We start from the raw sequence: 17,760 nt of genomic DNA, 5'->3' as shown, positions 1-17,760 counted from the left end.
CCCACGTATACATGGTCTCGGCCACTAAACACACTTAAAACATTTTATAGTAGAACTGTGGGGGTGATGTGTACACATGTGTGTACATATTACCTGATGGCTAGTGTCATAGTTGCCCCTGTATCCTTCCATAGAGGACTTCTATCTGCCTCCACCGCCCCCAATTCCTTTTCCCAGGGAGGGATAATATGTACCCTTCCTGGCTGTTTCTGTGTCTTCGATATGTGCACATATCTATAAATACCATATTTATCCATTTGAAGTTTTGTGCTTCCTCCCACATCCTCCAGGTTTTAAAGTGTCTGGTCTAGAGTGTTGAGCGCTGCCTGGAGCTCTGTAATGTGGCGGGCTGTAATGTCTAATGTCTGCAGTCCTGCAGTTGAAGAGGTTTGCCGCTGCTATAAATCTCCATGCAGCAGCCGTCAGGGGTGTCTGGGCATGAGGAGAGGAGTCATCTCCCCACATCCTCTTACTTGATGTAGTAAGACGCTTTGATTTTCAGGAATCAGGTGGTAGGAGGCGTTAACTCCTGTAAATTCTTTTTAGTAACAGAAATGGCAGGGCCCTTGATGTTTTTCCTTCTGAAGAAGGCAAGAGAAGCCACTGCACTGGTACTGCCTTTCAGGCTTGCTGGTTTTGAGAGGTGTGGGGGACTTGGAGGGGCAGTTTTCACAGCAGTTCCTTGGTGGCTTTGGTCAGAGCTGACTTCAGGTCACTGCTCCAAATAGTGCCACCGGAACCAGAATGTGGACCTGGGCCTTTTTAACTTCTGTCCGATACTTCTTCCTGTTTGAGTTCAGCTCACTGTTACTAGGTGAGCAGAGAAGCTGCAAAGTAGGCAGATTAAGCCAGGCTTTGATCAAATTACGTGTACCAAAATCTCATTCAGAGTGAAGGATGTTAAGTGGAAAGGAGGAGAAAAGCCTTTGGAGATCTCTGGAGAGCATGTGTTGAAAACAGTGCTTAAAATCAGATTTGCTGATCATTGGTGGGGTTCCATTATTCATGCAGTCCTGGGGCTTGATTAGCATGTGTAAAGTATAAACTCTACCAATGCCAAGCATTAACATGAATAATTAAACAGCCGGGAGGTAGCTCTGTGGGACTGAGGGTTTCTTTATTATTATGGTGGCTATTTTAGTAACCAAGAGGAAGCATAGATGTGTAGACAGCTAGTCTGAAGGCCTCAATGTTCCTCCCTCTCAGTCCAGAGACACATGTCTGACTGACTGCCTTACTTTCCTGGAAAAAGAAAGTTGCTTTGCCGGAGGGGTGGGGGGATCAATGTTCTGTGGTCTCTGTATCAGTAAGATACAATCTGAATTCCTGGAATGGAGCTGTGCTAAGCATAACCATGGCAGACCAAGGATAATGGCCGCGTGCTTTATAGTTTTAAGTCACCTTGATTCTTGCTCTGCAAACTACTGGCCCCAAAGTTTGGGTGTTCCTTAGGGATATCTAATGAGTGCACATTGTTACTGTGAGTTTTGGGGTGTCCCGTCTGGGTGACCCATCTGGGTGCCAGATGATACTGAGTCTTAGTCTCATTCATAAAATAATTTAAGAATTGACTTGAACAGAGGTTCTAGGATAATCTTACCAGTCTTCAAAGGCTCCAGGGCACTAACAGTGTAAATCTTATCAGCAGTCCATAGGAGGAAAAGAGAAGAAAGTAGGCACGTCGCTTTAAGTACTTATTAGCAGCCAGGGCTCCACAGCCTGCCTTGGGTCTCCTCAGGGCTAGCCTCCAAATGCTGCATGCACACCCTTTAAAGAGTTCCTGACATCATGGCCTCTCTCTCTCTCTCTCTCTCTCTCTCTCTCTCTCTCTCTCTCTCTCTGTCTGTCTCTGTCTCTCTTGACCACCACCACTAAATCTCTGAGATCTGCTGCATTCCTTGCTGGATTCTCCAGGGCACTCTTTCTGCAGAAATGCTAGAGCGCCAGCGTGCAGATCTGACATGACAGGCATTGCAGATTAGAGAGCAAGGAAGCCCAAAGTACCTGAAAAGTCTTAACTTCTGTCCAGAACCCCAAAGAAGATAGAAGAGGTCGAAGCAGCACTTTTCTGAATGTTTAGAAATACGCACAGAACCAGCAGAACCTGTTGGAAGTCTGCTCGGTTAGGTTGCTCCCTCTGCACTGTGTTTATGAAATAATATCCCGGAAATTTGCTCCATTGTGCTGTTTGTAAAAACCCTGAATGGTCCCTTACTGTTGTCCTGGTGTATAGTCTCGTCCATAAGCCACCTTCCCTGTGACGCTCAAGGCTGCTCCACCACTTCTGCTGTGAGGCCGAGTTTCCCAGACTCCCCCAGAGCTTCAGGAGTCTGAAGGGGGTTGCTCCTGGGATACAGAAGAGACTTTCAGAGCCAGTAAAAAAGAAGCAAAATCAAGTTCATTTATCAGAGAAGGGAGGAGAGTCGGTGCCGGCATCAGGACACTACCGACCCACGCAGAGCTGTGCTGCTGTAATGTGTGTCCTGTAGTGTGTGTCCTGTCCTGTCGTGTGTGTCCTGTAGTGTGTGCACTATACTGTGGTGTGTGTCCCTTCCCCTTTGGAAAGTGTCTCGCTGTGTAGCCAGATGTGGTTTGGCCCAGACATCACAGTCCTGTGTGAACCTCCAGAATACTGGGGTGATGTGCACTCCCAAGAAGGTGGTATCTCTAACTACTGAATGACCTAAGAGGAGTTTACTGTTTGTAAGATGGTTTGCAGAGTGATTCCATGTCAACCAAAGGGTATTTACATGACACCGTGCTCGCTCCTTATATAAATGTGTGAGAGACTAAGCCATTCGATGGTAACAGTGTTCCGTGAAGCAGGGTTTAAAAGATGTTTTGAGGAAACAGTGCAGGGCTGTGAGGGATAATTTTCCTCTCCCAGAACACCTGTGGAAGCTGAGTTTAGAACTGTCATCAGAGCAGTTTTTCGGCGGGGCTTGCAATGCCTGACCAAACTCTTACGAAGTAACACATCCTTTATATAGCTAATAGCAGTATGCTGTGTGGATGCTGCAGCCCCCAGATAATCAAATAACCATTTTCTCTATGAAGTACCCTACCCTGGGTAATTTGTTATAGAGACACGAAAGAGGCTGATTCCATCTGTTTCCAGACTGGCGAGTTAGCTTCTGTTACAACAAAGAGACTAGGTTATCTTTGAAGCATTCTTTAACTATCTTATCTTTTGAACTACAACTCATTTTCAGCTTCTTGGTAGGCCTGTGCTTCAGTCAGCATGTGTGGAATGTCCTTTCCCATCATCCCTAAAAAGAAAGAGGAAGGCCCTGGGGTGGGCTTATCTCACAAGCCACAGTAGCACAGGAGGACTTCAGGACACCTTCCCCTTTGCTACTGACACCAGGCCTTAGACGTAAAGGCCCAAGAGAAGAGGGACAAATTCTTCCTCTTGCCAGGAGTAAGTCTGAAGCCACAGCAGGCCTCACCTTTCTCTGTCAGTTGGAGTAGCCTTCTGACTCTCAACAGCCATGCAAAGGTGACTGTGTCTTTTGGCTAAATCATGGGAGCCTTGGCTAATAAGAATTTCTCAGTGATAGAGGTTACCTGTGCAGCCACATCCGATGTTTCTGGTTTTGCATCCAAGGGGAAGAGTGTGCAGCTGAGTAGCATTAAATCCACATATGGCTTTTTACATTTGAAAGTCAGAGTATAGAGGAGCATCTATGGACTATTTGAGAGCCCAGGCCTGACATATAACATACTGCCCAGCCCCTACAGCCCAGGCCTGACATATAACATACTGCCCAGTCCCTACAGCCCAGGCCCACTAAGCCTTGCCCGGTCTTCCATGTAGATGGAAAGATCATCGAGCGTAATGAGCGAGGACACACTGGGCTCATTTCTGGTTCTGTTGCTCTTGTAACTTTAGTCATGTGACCTCTGAACCTGTTTCCCTCAAACCCTGTCAGATGGTGATAACAGCACTATCTTCAGTTAAACAAAGGGACAAGTGTGAATCTACACACGTTAGGGCAAGTAAACTGATGTAAATGGCATGTGTGTGTTCAGACAATGCAGGGACTTCCGTCTCTTTAGAAGTGAAAGACCCAGAAGAGCTGAGGAGACCAGAGCCAAGAAAATGTCACAACACACATGGCTTGGCTTTAGGTACCTGTGGTCCTGGCACTAGGGAGACTGAGGAGGGAAGGGTGTGAGCTTGGCCCCTGCTGGTCTACACAGAGGAGGAGAGCAGGTATGAGGCAGAGAGGGCGCCCTCAGGTCTTTCCTACTCGGAGATCTGATGGGAATGCTGTCCAGGTGTGGCGGCATATCTGTGGATGAATTCTGCTCTGGGGTTGCCCTAACAAAATACCAGTCGGCTGTAACAGGAACTTGTTTCCTTCATCTAGAGGCTTAGAAGTCTGCCAAGTCTGCAGAGATGTCCTCTATGGAAGCCTGTTTGGTGATGTGCCAGTGGTGGTCTCTGCCCTGCTCATCTCTGTGTCATGTCCCCTGATAAGGACAACAGATATGCCCATAGGACCTTATTTGACCTTAATTCTTTGAAATACTGTTTCTAATTATAGTCAGGCCCCAGGGTACTGGGAAGTAAGATTTTAGCTCATAGTCCCTGCGAATCCTGATTTGTTTTTTTTAGTTCTCTGTGTATAAATCGGCTTTTTAAGGAGATGTACAGTAAATTGGTTTAGTCCCATTAGTACCTTCACTTGGATTTGAATAGAGAAAATCACAAACAACAAGGTTTTTGCACATTTTGTCTGGCTGGCTAAGTGCTCGACATCCCTGGCACATGGCTGTCGGTGTATGAACCAGGAAGTGGAGGGAGGAGAGTTACAGATATAATTTTAGTTTTTTTGAGACCTTTGCAAGTCTTCACTGCACCTGCACCACCCCTCCTGGTATAAATGTTCTTAAAAGATAAATTCACAGCTGTACATAATAGTGCATACTTGTAATAGCCACACCCCAGAGGCCGAGGCAGGTGGTTTTCTTTGAAAGTTAGGCCAGCTTGGGTTACAACTCAAGGCCAGCTTAAGCAACAGAGTGAGACCCTGGCTCAAAATAAATGAGGGGAAGAAGGGAGGAACAGGGTCAGAGAACTTTTTTTTAACTCCTAATGTGTCACATGTTTTTTAAAAAATGAGTATGTTTTTAGAATTGCAAACTCAGGAAGTCCGTCTGTAAGTCATCTCTTGAGCCACAAGGAGGTGTCCATCACTTGGCCAACCTGGAGGGTTTCTTCCACTGGTTCAGTGCCATTCAGGTGACACATCATCAGGTGACACATCAGGAGGCCTAGAGGAAACACAGCTTCTCCACCTAACACTGGCTGCAAATTCTGCCAGTGCCAGCCACATCAGCTAACTATTGCTATGCACCAAAACCCAGGCGTGTCACAGTCTGTCCGTTGGGGCATTGCTTCTCTACCTAGTCGGCCTGTGCCATCTGAGTGTGGTGGTCTTACCTGCCTGGCAGTTCCTGCTAACAGTCAGCCTCCTCCTCAAGGCCTTCTGACCTCTGTCCCCTCAGGGAAACAAACATTCCAGAAGAGTGGCAGCCAGCCGGTGCTTCCTTGAGGCCTATCCTTGGAAGTTGCTCCTGGTTACCTTTGACCTGAACAGTACAGGGTCAAGTGTGTTGATTCCAGTACTGATTAAGGAAGTAAAAGAGGTCCTGGTAGGAAGGGTGGCCAGTCCAATTCAGAGAAGGCGGTGACTCAGCAGAATCTGTGACTGGGACCATTTTTCACAGCTGTTAATGAACATGACCGAACGCATATCACAGTTGTGATTCGTGGGACACTGGTGGGAACTATCTCAGACCTGTGAGCCAGTATGATGAGCACATACCTTTTTCTCCTATCCGGAGATGTATTTTTTTCTTTATGTGTACATGTATGTGTATGTGTATATATATATATGTATTATGTATGTATGTGCACCATTTACATACCCTCAGACAGAGCATTGGTCCCAGGAAACTTGGGTTTGGGACTATTGTGAGCTTCCATGTGGAGCCTGGGAAGCGAACTCAGTCCCCTGGAAGAGCAGCCAGTGCTCTTGCTGCAGATCGATCTCTGCTCAGATGTGCTTATTTCTGTGCAACTTTCTAAGGTGTGTAACAGACAGACTGGCCCTTATCTGTGCGTCAGGACAAGCAGTTCAGACCCCCTTTCCTGTACCGTTACAGTCCACTCAGGTTCTTCAGCTGAGCTGACCAGAGAAGTTGCTGAAAACACTGGAATTTATGTTTGTTGGGAGCTTTTTCCAAATTGACTGAAGCCTTACTTTTCTATTCTAGGTGATTTTCACATTCCTTGCTTTATGTTAATGAATTTTATTAACTATGTTAATAAATTGGAATCTTTGATCAGAATTGAGGTCAAATTCTATCACATTAATACATTCCAGTTGATGGACACATGTACATGGCTGTCTATAAACAGCACTTTGTTTCTAAAGGCATTTTATATGTACCAAACTTATTCCTTATTACACACATACAGTTTGTGCGTGCGCTGCCCCATGGGTATATCCACCCCAGGTAGGTGTGACCAGTGAATGGGTTGTGAGCTTTCATTTTTTTAAAGATTTATGTATTTTATTTATATGAGTACACTGTCCAAAAGTAAGGTGGAAAGCAAACAAGGAAGACATCTGATGTTGACTCTCTCCTCCCCACTTCCCCTCATCCCTTTCTCCCTCCCCTCATCGTTTCCCCCCCTCCCTTTCCCTTCCCCCTCTTCCCCTTTTCCCTCTCTCTTCTCCCTCTTCCCCTCTCCCTTCCCCCTCTCTGTTCTTCCTTCCTCCCTCCCCTTCCCCAATCTTCCCTGTTCTCTTTCCTTCCCCCTCTCCTTTCCCCTCCCCCTTCTCCTTCCCCCTCCCTCCTTCCCCTCCATCCCCTTCTCCCCCTCCCTGTCTCTGAGTTGCTTTTCAGTTTATGGGTAAACATATGTTTACCTGACAATGCAGGATGCTTTGATATCTTTCTACTCTTCCCTTTCTCTTCCCCCTTCCTGGGAGAGTAATATAAATTCTGAAATTTCATCTTATAAAACATGATAGTCTGCCCTTGGAAACTGGAGATAAGGCCTTAACTTAAAATCTATTCTTGTTAAAGTCATAATGCAATATAAGAACTTTATATGCTTGTTGGCATTTTCCATCTTCCACAACTGTTTCTCTCTTCTGGTGTTTGTTTTTCTGCCAGTGCTGGGGTCAAGCACATTGAGTCTGACTTGCTGAGCAAGAGCGCTACCACTGAACTGCACCCCAGCCCCTTTGCCATTTCCTTTTGAGACATGTGTTGTCCATTTCTCCTCAATGAATAGTTCTCTAGCTATGCATTACTGTTAGTTTTGTTTCCGTGTTTGTCATCTGAGTTGATTTGGGATGGCTCTCGGTGGTCTGGCCAAACAGCAAATGACCTTTAATAAACTGTAAACTGCTAAGAGCTGGTAAGCCCTAAAGCCTGGGAGCTGGGGCAGGATTACCCCAGCTCAGATGCGCTGCCCCCACCCACCCGCCCGCCAGTCCCAATGGGGTCAGTCTGCAGCAACATCGCTGCCAGGCTCTGCGCTGTTTTTTTTATCAGCTTTTATTCTGCTTATGAAAATTTAGAATTGAGAAAACCTACAGATGTGTTCCATATGGCTGCTGTTAGTAAAATTATGTGCAGAACATCTAAGATTAGACAGTAAATAGGAGACTTCAGCAAGCTCCTGTCTGCAGGAGCTTCCAGCTCTTCTGGGAGCTTCCTGCCCCTCTGGGGTTTGCCCACCTCCTGTTGACTGAGGTGCAAGTTCTTTCTGAAGCTTCCAGTGGGTTCCCTTCTTTCCTCTCTCCATGCTAATCTATTTAAGTTAAAGACCTTGATTTTTTTATGTGCCTTTGCAGACTTTTTTCCATTGTGCAGACAGCAGATGCTGTGTGCACGTCTGCATAGAGAGCATCTGCTTTTGCTGTAAGAACATGTTTTTACAACAGTGTGTTTAGGCACAGGGGGGCAGACAGTGATGGCTTCCCACCCTAATTGATCCATTAGACCTACTCTGCCTCGTAAAGTTCTAGGAAGATGGAAAAACTGTTGGTCCACATCAGACTTATGGAGCCTGTTAATGGAGTTTAATATCTATTTTTGCCATCTTTAAAAATGCATTATGGATTTATATTTAAGGCCCAAAAAAGCAAGAGGAATTGATTAAGTCATCAAATGTAGTTACCTTCATTTGGTGACTCTCTATATTAGATTTCCCCTAAATTTTCAATCACTGTGCTTTCTGCTGATGCATTTGAGTAGGGAAGAGAATTTACTGCTGTGTTGTGTTGATTTTATGGGAAATCATGTTGGAACTATATAATGTAAATGGAGTTTTAAAAGGGACTCTCGTAAATGATATAATTTAAGATATATTTTAAAGTGGGTGCGGTGCATGTCTGTAAACAGTGCACTTAGGAAATAAAGGTGGGAGGAAAGTTAAGAGTTTCAGGCCAGCCAGCAGTACATAGGGCCATCAAAACCAGGATGGTCTCAGGAGGCCCCGACTCGAAATCATCATCATCGGATTGCTATAACTACTCAGGACAGTCAAGCCAGTACTAGGGAGAAAAGAGCTCAGTTGAATAAGTCATAAAACTACCTGCCGTAAGGACTGTCCAAGTTTTGATATTTAGTTGTCACGTTTAAGAGAGGAGAAATGAGTAGGACCATTTTCCCCTTAGGAGCAGAGCACATGCTTGGTAGATGATAAGTCAGTGCATTTTGTTACGCTCACAGTTCAGGAATCATTGCTCTTGGTTAGATTTCTTCCATAATAAAGACACATATGAAAAACATAGCCTAATATGGTTCTTTGTGCAAACACTGGCAAGAAAGCCGAGGCTTGCCTGTCTTATGGCTCAGGGAACTGGATCGGATCTTTAGTACTAGATGGTGGGGAAGCTAAGGAATTCAGCAGTTATTAGACAGCTTAATAACTTAGTAAAGAAGGCAGCTAATGCACCATCTAGTCACATCAAACTGGAATAGTTATTTGGGAAAAGAAGGAAAAAAATCAGGCAAAAACAATGAGATTGAAGTTCATAACATGGTGATGTGCGACTCCAGTGCCAGCAGTCGCTTGTTTCCCAGTTCTGAGGATTACTGTTCTTCAGTAAGAACATTTTATCAGCTTTTATCTTACTCTACAGAAAAAAAGGCATTATATATATTTTGCTTTTGTGTTAGAACAGTGCCAGACTTTCACTTGGCTCAAGGATTTACCATGGGATCCATCCTGCTTCTAGGAGAGCAAACTGACCTTTCTAGAGGCGTGTCTTCCCAGGGTTTAGTCTGAGATAGAATAAGATTCTCCAGTCAGTTGATGCCTCATGGGGGAATTGCCCTTTGGAACTTCTCCAGCCCCTGTGCCCCGTCCTCACTGGACGGGCCCACCTTCCCTCAGGCCGGGCAGTCCCCACTCCTGTAGCTTTTTGCTTACTTTTCATACTTAATCTTGGATAGCTTGAAATTAAGAAGCACAACTTTCTCATCTGATTTTTTTTTTTTTTTTTTTTTTTTTTTTTTTTTTTTTTTTTGGTAAAGGAAAAAGTTAAACCTGTGAAAAGGATCTACTATGTATATAAGAAAAGATTGTATCCTTTTCTCTGGAAGTTATAACAAGTTGCTCGGAATTGAAATGAAAGGAACACATGAGAAACTTTAATTCCTCTTCTGTCTTTTGGAGTTGTTCTAGCCTGTCTTAGAACAAAGTTGATTTGAGAGTTTTGCATTTAGTTATTTCTATTTTCATTAGCTTTCCTGTATATACATGAAGGAGCCCCACGGTTGCATTCATGTTTTTAAGATCAGCAATAGGGACTCGGTAGCCCTGCCTTGAGCTTAGTTCATATCATTTCAGGTCTCAGGAAAAGCTGAAGAATCACAGGAATGACAGATCCCTGTGTAGTTACTAACACTAACCTTCTGGAAGCATTTAAGCCAGTTTTTCTGTGGTAGCATCTCTGTTTGGGGTTTGACTAATGGACAGTTAAATCTAGGTTTTGTATTTTGGACAGGAGTGCTGCAGAAGCGATGATTTTGCATGTGCTATATCAGGAGGCAGAATTTGTGCCAGCCCAGGTGACAGTAACCATCTTCACCAGCTTAGGGCATACTGGCTAGATCTTGTTTTGATTTTATATTTTGTATTGTGGGAAGATTCTTTGAAACTTCGTAAATGTGCTCACTTTCCTCTTATGCTTACCCGTGAGTTTTAGCTTCAATTATTCTGAAGCAATTACTGTTCTGTTAGATGCCAAATAGATTTTCTAACCCACCATTCCTTCTACATTTACTAGTTGGCTTTCTGCCATAAGACCTGCCTCCCCTTCAATTTTCATTTTTATCAGTATGCACTGATGAAGATTTTCTCCTCTTAGTTCTTTTTAATTATGTAATCTTATGCCAAGGTTCTCTCATTTGATTAGTGAGCCGCTTTCAAATTTTCACAGCTCAACAGGCAACCTTGTCTACAACATGCAATTTATAAAATCACAAATATAAAATTACGGTGTGTCCTATAGAAACGAGATGCTCCACAGTTCAGTATTGTGGAGCCACTAGTAAAGGGAACATTATTTTACACAGAAGATATCCAAATAGTAGATTTCAAGATACTATTACATAAAGATTCTGGATTTTGTTTCATATACAGGAATGTAGTCTTTGAAAAAGCTCTGTAAGAGCATAGACTAAAATGCTTGTGGTGTTTGTTCTTAAACTGAAACTGTAAGCTATGTGCTCACTTACATTTTCTATTTTTGATACTACATTTACTGCTTGATTTTTTTTTTTTTTTTTTTTTTTTGGATAAATCTCCATATTACTAGAAATTGACAGATACACTGGATAATAGGCCTTTGCAATTTGGAGTAAAGCTTTTCCACGCTGAGGCTCTTAGGGAGGATTAATGGCTGTGTTTCTGGGTTTGCAAAGGAGGGAGAACCTTTGCTGCTTTTCGAGGTAGGTGTCCTGCAGGGAGATTGCCATAGCTGAGCACTGGAAGCATCCAGAAGGTTTAACATGGTGATTAAAGAGATGGCTGGGGAGAAAGTATCATGGAAAGAATCATGAAGCACAGGATGGGACAGCTGTACAGAAGGGAAAATCTGGTGTTTGAAGAAATTAACGAATAGCCAGCGCTTTTGAAAGTAGGTCATGGACAGAGGTAGCTCCTCCGCCAGCAGCAATCCATCACCCCGACCGGCCATGGACCGGAACCCTGGGCGGCTCCTCCTCTCTCCCTGGTGGCCCCCTCTTGATGCTACTGTCCTGTGGCCTGGCCCTGAGCGGGGCTGCTCAGAAGATGCCAGACCAAGCCCCCACAGATGCCGGACAGGTTGTGGGAGATAAAGAAGGGTTGGATGTTATAGAACCAGCTGACCCTTTATTTCTTGTGATCGGACTTCGTGCCATGCTGATACAGGACAAAATGACTCCTGGGAGGACTGCGCTCGGATTATGGTGCAAATACTCAAATAAACTACAAATGTTGAACAGTGTATTTCCAGGGATTGGTTGTCCTATTCCTTGAATTCCAGCTGAAGCTAACCCTTTAGCAGATTATGTCTCTGCTACTAGAATTTCGTGTGGAGCCCTTGTCTTTCCTACTCTTGCGACAAAAGTTGCTAAACTATTCTTAAGTTTAGTAGTGTTAACTCAAATTTACAGAGGACAATCTTGGGTGGAATGGCTTTTGCTGTCTTCAAAGGAGCATTTAAGGTTTATTTCAAACAGCAGCAATGTTTACATCAGGCATACTGCAAAATCCTAAATTATCCAGAGCAGGAAGCATAAAACAGACTTCTGAGGCCTCTCATCCTGAGCCTGCTGCGTTCGGAGTCCATCACTAATGCGCTAGTGAGACTTGTGATGAGCTGCTCCTGTATTCTAAGATATACAATAAAACACAAAGGGCAGGGGCAGGCCTCTCAGTAATCATGGATGTAAGGACAGGAGTCAGCTCTGTAATCTGTATGAGCCACTTTTATGGCAGTTGGCTAAACCATTATTTCAGCATGGTAAACCTGGGTTTGTTCATATTTTCCCAGACAAGAATATAAAGATAAAACTGTACAAATATTAAAAATGGACATGTTGTTTAAAACAAAAAGTAGGTCATGGTCCTCATTTCTGTGTCTGGGCTAACATGGGACTCCAGCTGTCAGGCACTGCCAACTAATCCTCTGCAAAATCCCCTCTGAAATACAGCACAATTAACCTGAAAGAGTGGACACCAAAGTAGAGCTCTCCAGCATAATATCCTGTTCACACCCACAGAGGTGCGTGCGAGAAGGGATGGAGGTGCTGAAGTCTTTCCGTTACAACTTAGTGCTCGCTGACTCAGCAGTTTGCCTTCCTCAGTTCTTCTGTAAGCTGCTTGGCTTCCAGAGTACACGTTTTTTGAAATTTTTTCTCTTACTCTTTGGATTATCATTACATTATTTTCCATCCCCCTTTCTGTCACCAAACCCTCCCATATACCCATCTTTGCTTCAAGTCCATGGCTGTTTTTTTTTTCATTAATTGTTACATGAACATTTGTGTATATATACCCAAATATAACCTCCTTAGTCTGTATAATGCATACACATTCTAAGTTATTCCAGTGTAATTATACCTAGACCGCTGTAAGGCTCACACGCACCTTAAAACCGCTCGTTGGAGGTCATGGTAAGTCTGCAACCTCGGTGAGAAGACTGAGAGGCATGAGACATGGTAGAAAGGTATCCTAAAAACAGCTGATTGTTTCATAGAAAGAAAGGCTAGCTTTGATCGCTACTGTCAAGTACAGACATGAAGGAAATTGGATTTTGAATTTGAAGTCTGCATGTAGGAGTCCAGAATAATGTGTGTGTGGATTTCAAAAACCAAGCATGTCACAGCTCCCTTTCTAAAGAATGCAGCCATGGAGTTGGACCTACCTACATTCTGGCCTCTAACACACACACACACACACACACACACACACACACACACACACACACACACACAAAACCCAGTACCTAGACACTTAGGAAGACAACCAGGTCTTTGTCTTCTTTTTTTTTACATGTTTCTTAGCTGTTCCTGTCCCTGAACCCCTCTCATTTCTGTTCTATGGATGCAGGATCCCCTCAAGTCTCTGAGACGTGAAACTTAGTTACAAACAAGCAGAGGGCAGGGAAATGGGGAGAGGTTTGTCAGAGGAACAGACTGAGTTAGTTCTGGGAACCTGCCATCCAGTGAGATCCCAAAAGACCAAGGATACTGCACTGGAAGCTCGATAGGAGACTCCCTCGGTGTCGATGGAGATGCTAATTAACTTGATTGTGGTAATCATTTTCTAGTGTGTGCATAAGCATGCTATTATGTTATACACCTGAAACGTACAAATTTGCCTCTCAATTACACAACAGGAAAGCCAGGGGTGGGGATAACAAATGCTGGTGGATGTCTCGTGATCACTTGGAATTCCTGCTGCATAAAAACCAGTATAGCAGTAGCCAAAGGTTAAGGTGGGGAAACGAGGCTGTGCTCACAGCTCACCATTTCTTCTCACAGCGATGTAAGCATGCAGGCTGGGGACTGAGAAGAGCTCTGTCGGTCCTGACCTTGAGACCAGTTACAGCTGAGGGAGAGCAGGTAGGCAGTGGGCAGGAAATGGTGAGCACATAGAAAGGATGTGCATAGAAAGGAAGCACATAAGCGCCTTAGATTTTCTTCCTGGCGTCTGCTCTGTAGTCACTTCTCGTCCATCAGCTGCTGCTATGCTTCAGGGATTATCAAGTGGTGTTTACCTACGACCCACCTTTATTTCCTCACAGCTTTTTGGGATTTGTGTGCGTTTAATCTCACTTAATGATTTGCATTCATTTAGATAGTAAGCTGCCAGTATCATTCATTAATATAGCTTTGCAATAACATTCAAAATTGAAGCAAATACGGAATGAAAAGCCAGGGCTTTGAGCTTGTGAGGATAACAAGGAAGATAGCTGCAGCCAGGACTGCGCCTCGTCCTGAGAGTTTCTGTGTCCCGAAGCTTAGGATGAGTCAGCACCCCTCGCCTGTGTGCTGGGCACAGACATCTTCTGAGCCACATGTCTTATAGAAACCCTTTGTCGTTGTTCTTGTCAGTCGTCAGCTGTCCTGCATGAATGCATCGCCGTTCGGTTAAAACTGTTGTTCTCAGGAAAGAGTGGAGCGCTGTGTCCACACAATGTCCTCGCTGTCCTTCCCTTTCATCCCTCCCTGTGGTACCAGTCATGTCTGAGCAGCAGCCCCTTCTGCCTAAATGCTTCCCAGGTGCTCTGCCTCTCTCCTTGGAGAGCACCTGTTGCACCAGAGCATGGTGTAGAGACTGAGTGTTACAGAGAACCTTCCCCCCAGCCCCGGGAGAGCCCTAGTGCTCCCACATTTGAATACTTCAGCCCGTTTCCTTAGTAGCCATTCGCACAATCTCCATGCACACTTTTCCGTGTGCTCCAAATCCTTTCTCCCCTTCTTGCAATACCCAATGCAATGAACAGCTGTCAGATTGCACTGCTGAGCAGCACTGTTCAGTGCAGATACAATTGTTCCATGGTATGCTTGACCAGAAATTGGTTAAATCTGTGGATTTAAGACTAACTTCGCCACTTCTGTGCCAGGCATTGAACTGGGCACTTAACAAGCATCACTTAATCCTCAGAAACTCCAGGAGGGTCCCGAGTGAGCTCAAGTCTGCGGACCACCTGAAGGTCTGCTCCCCTCCCCCGTACACGACAGTGCTGGCCCGCTCTGAGGACGATGGCATTGGTATTGAGGAGCTGGACACCCTGATGGAGCTTGAGGCCCTGCTGTCCTCTGCCAGCAGGTGACAGCATGTGCTGGAAGCTGAAACCCAGATGCTGACTGACTGGCAGGATAAGAAAGGTGACAGGTGATTCCTGAAGCTCGGTCGAGACCATGAGCTTGGTACTCCCCCAAACATGGGAGCCCAAGAAGAAGGAACTGGAAGGGAAGACAGGACATGGGCCAGGCCCTGGCTCAGAATGACCCAAATCCAAAAGTGTTCAGCCCAAGATCCAGGAATATGAATTTACTGATGACCCAGTTGATGTGCCTCAGATCCCCAAGAATGGTGCTCCCCACGGGCTCTCGGCCTCTGTGGAGTCCTGTTGTGCCGACATCACCAGTGAGAAGGTACGAACACTAGAGGAGCTCCTGAAGCCCCCAGAAGATGAAGCTGAACATTATAAGATTCCCCCACTAGGGAAACACTGCTCCCAGCGCTGGGCCCAGAAGCATCTGCTAGAGAAGCAGAAGATTGGGGCTGACAAGAAGAAAGGCCTCATAGGACCTCACAATGATTGCCCAGGGCCTGCTGAAGTCTGAGGACCCAGAGGATGAGGTCCTTGCTGAGCTGCGCAAACGGCATGCTGAGCTGAAGGCACTGTGTGCACACAACCACACCAAGAAGCATGACCTGCTGAGGTGGGCAAAAGAGGAGGTGAGCCGGCAGGAGCTACGGCAGCGAGTCCGCATGGCAGACAGTGAGGTCATGGATGCCCTCCATAAGATCATGGCTGCCCGGCAGAAAAAGCGCACCCCCACCAAGAAGGAACCCAAGGGAGCAGGAAAGCATCCTGAAGCTCCTAGACCAGTAGCCTTACCACTGCTGGCCATCTCCCTGGCTTGGCCGAAGTCCACTTCCTTTGAAACCTTGGCTAGAAGCTGCCTATCAGGTGACAACAGTCTCAGGGCTGAAACGCTCTCAGGCCACTCAGCTGAGCTTTGTGCAGCTGCTATGTTGGGGCCTTACTGCGCTTACCTGGACCTAGCATCTGCCTGATGCCCATGAGCAAGCTTCTTCCTCGTCCCCTTTTCCTCTTACCATCTCCACACCTCTCCCTCAAGGACTTTTTGCAAAGTACAAACTTAAGAAGAAGAAGAAAAAAGAAACCTAACTTCAATGGGTGTCCACCTCTGCGCTGCCCGGGAACCCCATCCACAGAATCAGCATCATAAAGTTACTATGATATCAGATCAACCCACTGTGCAAAGTTCTCAGAATAGCATTGACCCCAAATAAATTATCATTAAATCTGAACTGCTACTTATAACAGGATTTTTCCAGGCTAAAGATCAATGGCAGCAGGGTTGTAAAACCCTACATCAGACAGCGTGTCTCTATCATGCAAGCTGTTTGGATAGTGTAAGAAGCTGGGGAAGGGTGGCCCAGCAGCTGTGGTGGTGAGTTCTGAGGGTGTTGGGGTGCACCAGCTGAAGCTCACACTCCATTCGCTCCTCCCAAGAGCTTTAGAAAGGATTCAGTGTGTGCTTGAACATCCACCATTGTAGAAACTATGGTGCCCAACCTCTTCCTGGGGCCAGCCATGTCATTCAAGGACACTTCAAATATTTTCTTCTAAATCCTGAATCTTCTATTTGAAGCTGGGCCTGTAGCTAGTGGAAATTCATTAGATTAATTGGCTTTAATCAAAGATTTCTGGGCCTCACACCTAATGTGTAAGAAAGACTTCTATTGTGAATCTACACAAAAGCCCTTTAGAGAACAGAAGCATGGTTCAAATCTATGACCAGCACTGGGTCAACAGAAGTAGGGATTTCGTGAGTTTAAGGTGAGTCTGGGCTATACAGCAAGTCAGTCCAATCCAGCCTTGGCTACGTAGTGAGCGTTGAGTGCATACCGCCCTTGCAGAGGACTGAGTTCCAGCTGCTCTGTAGACAGTCTGCCCACAGGCAGTACACACTAACTCACACGCACACACACGTAAAAGAGAAAGAGAGGTGGCCCTCCCCAGAAATGAGCAGGACAGCGTGCCAATGGTCAGCTCTGGGAATATACAAACAGGTAACATTTATGTGCCCAGTGCCAGGTAATAAAGAGGCCATCGACTTAAAGGGGAGCAGGGAGGGAGACAGGGGAAGTGTTGAAATTACAGTACCATCTTTTGAAAAAAGAAAAGTGGGGGAACCCCTTTTAAAGGTAAAGCAACATGATGGCAGAGACACAGCCCAGAGTCCCGTGTGACCCTCCAACACTGGCCCCAGAGTTCCGTGTGACCCCCCAACACTGGCCCCAGAGTCCCGTGTGACCCTCCAACACTGGCCCCAGAGTTCCGTGTGACCCCCAAACACTGGCCCCCAGAGTTCCGTGTGACCCCCACTAACACTGGCCCCAGAGTCCTGTGTGACCCCCCAACACTGGCCCCAGAGTCCCGTGTGACCCCCCAACACTGGCCCCAGAGTCCTGTGTGATCCCCCAACACTGGCCCCAGAGTCCTGTGTGATCCCCCAACACTAGCCCCAGAGTCCTGTGTGATCCTCCTAACACTGAGCCCAGAGTTCCCTGTGACTCCCCCAACACTGGCCCCAGAGTTCCGTGTGACCCCCCAACACTGGCCCCAGAGTCCCATGTGACCCTCCTAACACTGAGCCCAGAGTTCCCTGTGACTCCCACTAACAAAGTGGTAAATTCTCGGAACCTGTACATAACCAGTGCAGAAGTGATTTCTGGAGCTTCAACGTGGCCCTTGTGTTCCCTCTTGAAGACTTTTTACCATTTCTCAGAACCTGCTAAAGCACGTTGGTGAACAAAGCCTCTAAGCTTTACTAACTGCAGCTTCTCAATGGCTGTCCTCAGCCGCAGAGGAGAGAAAGAACTGAGGTCCCTCTGCATGAGTCCAAGTGAGTGCCTGTGGTGGCTTCTGCTTCAGGAGGAGTCAGTCGGAGCTTGGAGGACGAAAATACATT

General features: G+C 45.8%; 1 protein-coding gene and 1 pseudogene across 2 annotated transcripts in view; both read left to right on the top strand.

Moving 5' to 3' along the window:
* MAP7 (microtubule associated protein 7) overlaps positions 1 to 17,760 on the top strand; it is a 115,457-nt gene that overhangs the window by 29,943 nt on the left and 67,754 nt on the right. The gene's annotated exons all lie outside the window — the stretch shown is intronic.
* On the top strand, positions 14,466 to 15,378 carry LOC308439784 (transcriptional adapter 3-like; annotated as a pseudogene). Its single transcript has one exon. The product of its transcript is annotated as a transcriptional adapter 3-like (transcript).

This window comes from Micromys minutus (assembly GCF_963924665.1).
Source record: "Micromys minutus genome assembly, chromosome: 30".
NCBI lineage: Eukaryota > Metazoa > Chordata > Mammalia > Rodentia > Muridae > Micromys > Micromys minutus.
The sequence above is the reverse complement of the archived record's forward strand: the minus strand, read 5'-3'. Positions and strand labels throughout refer to the sequence as shown.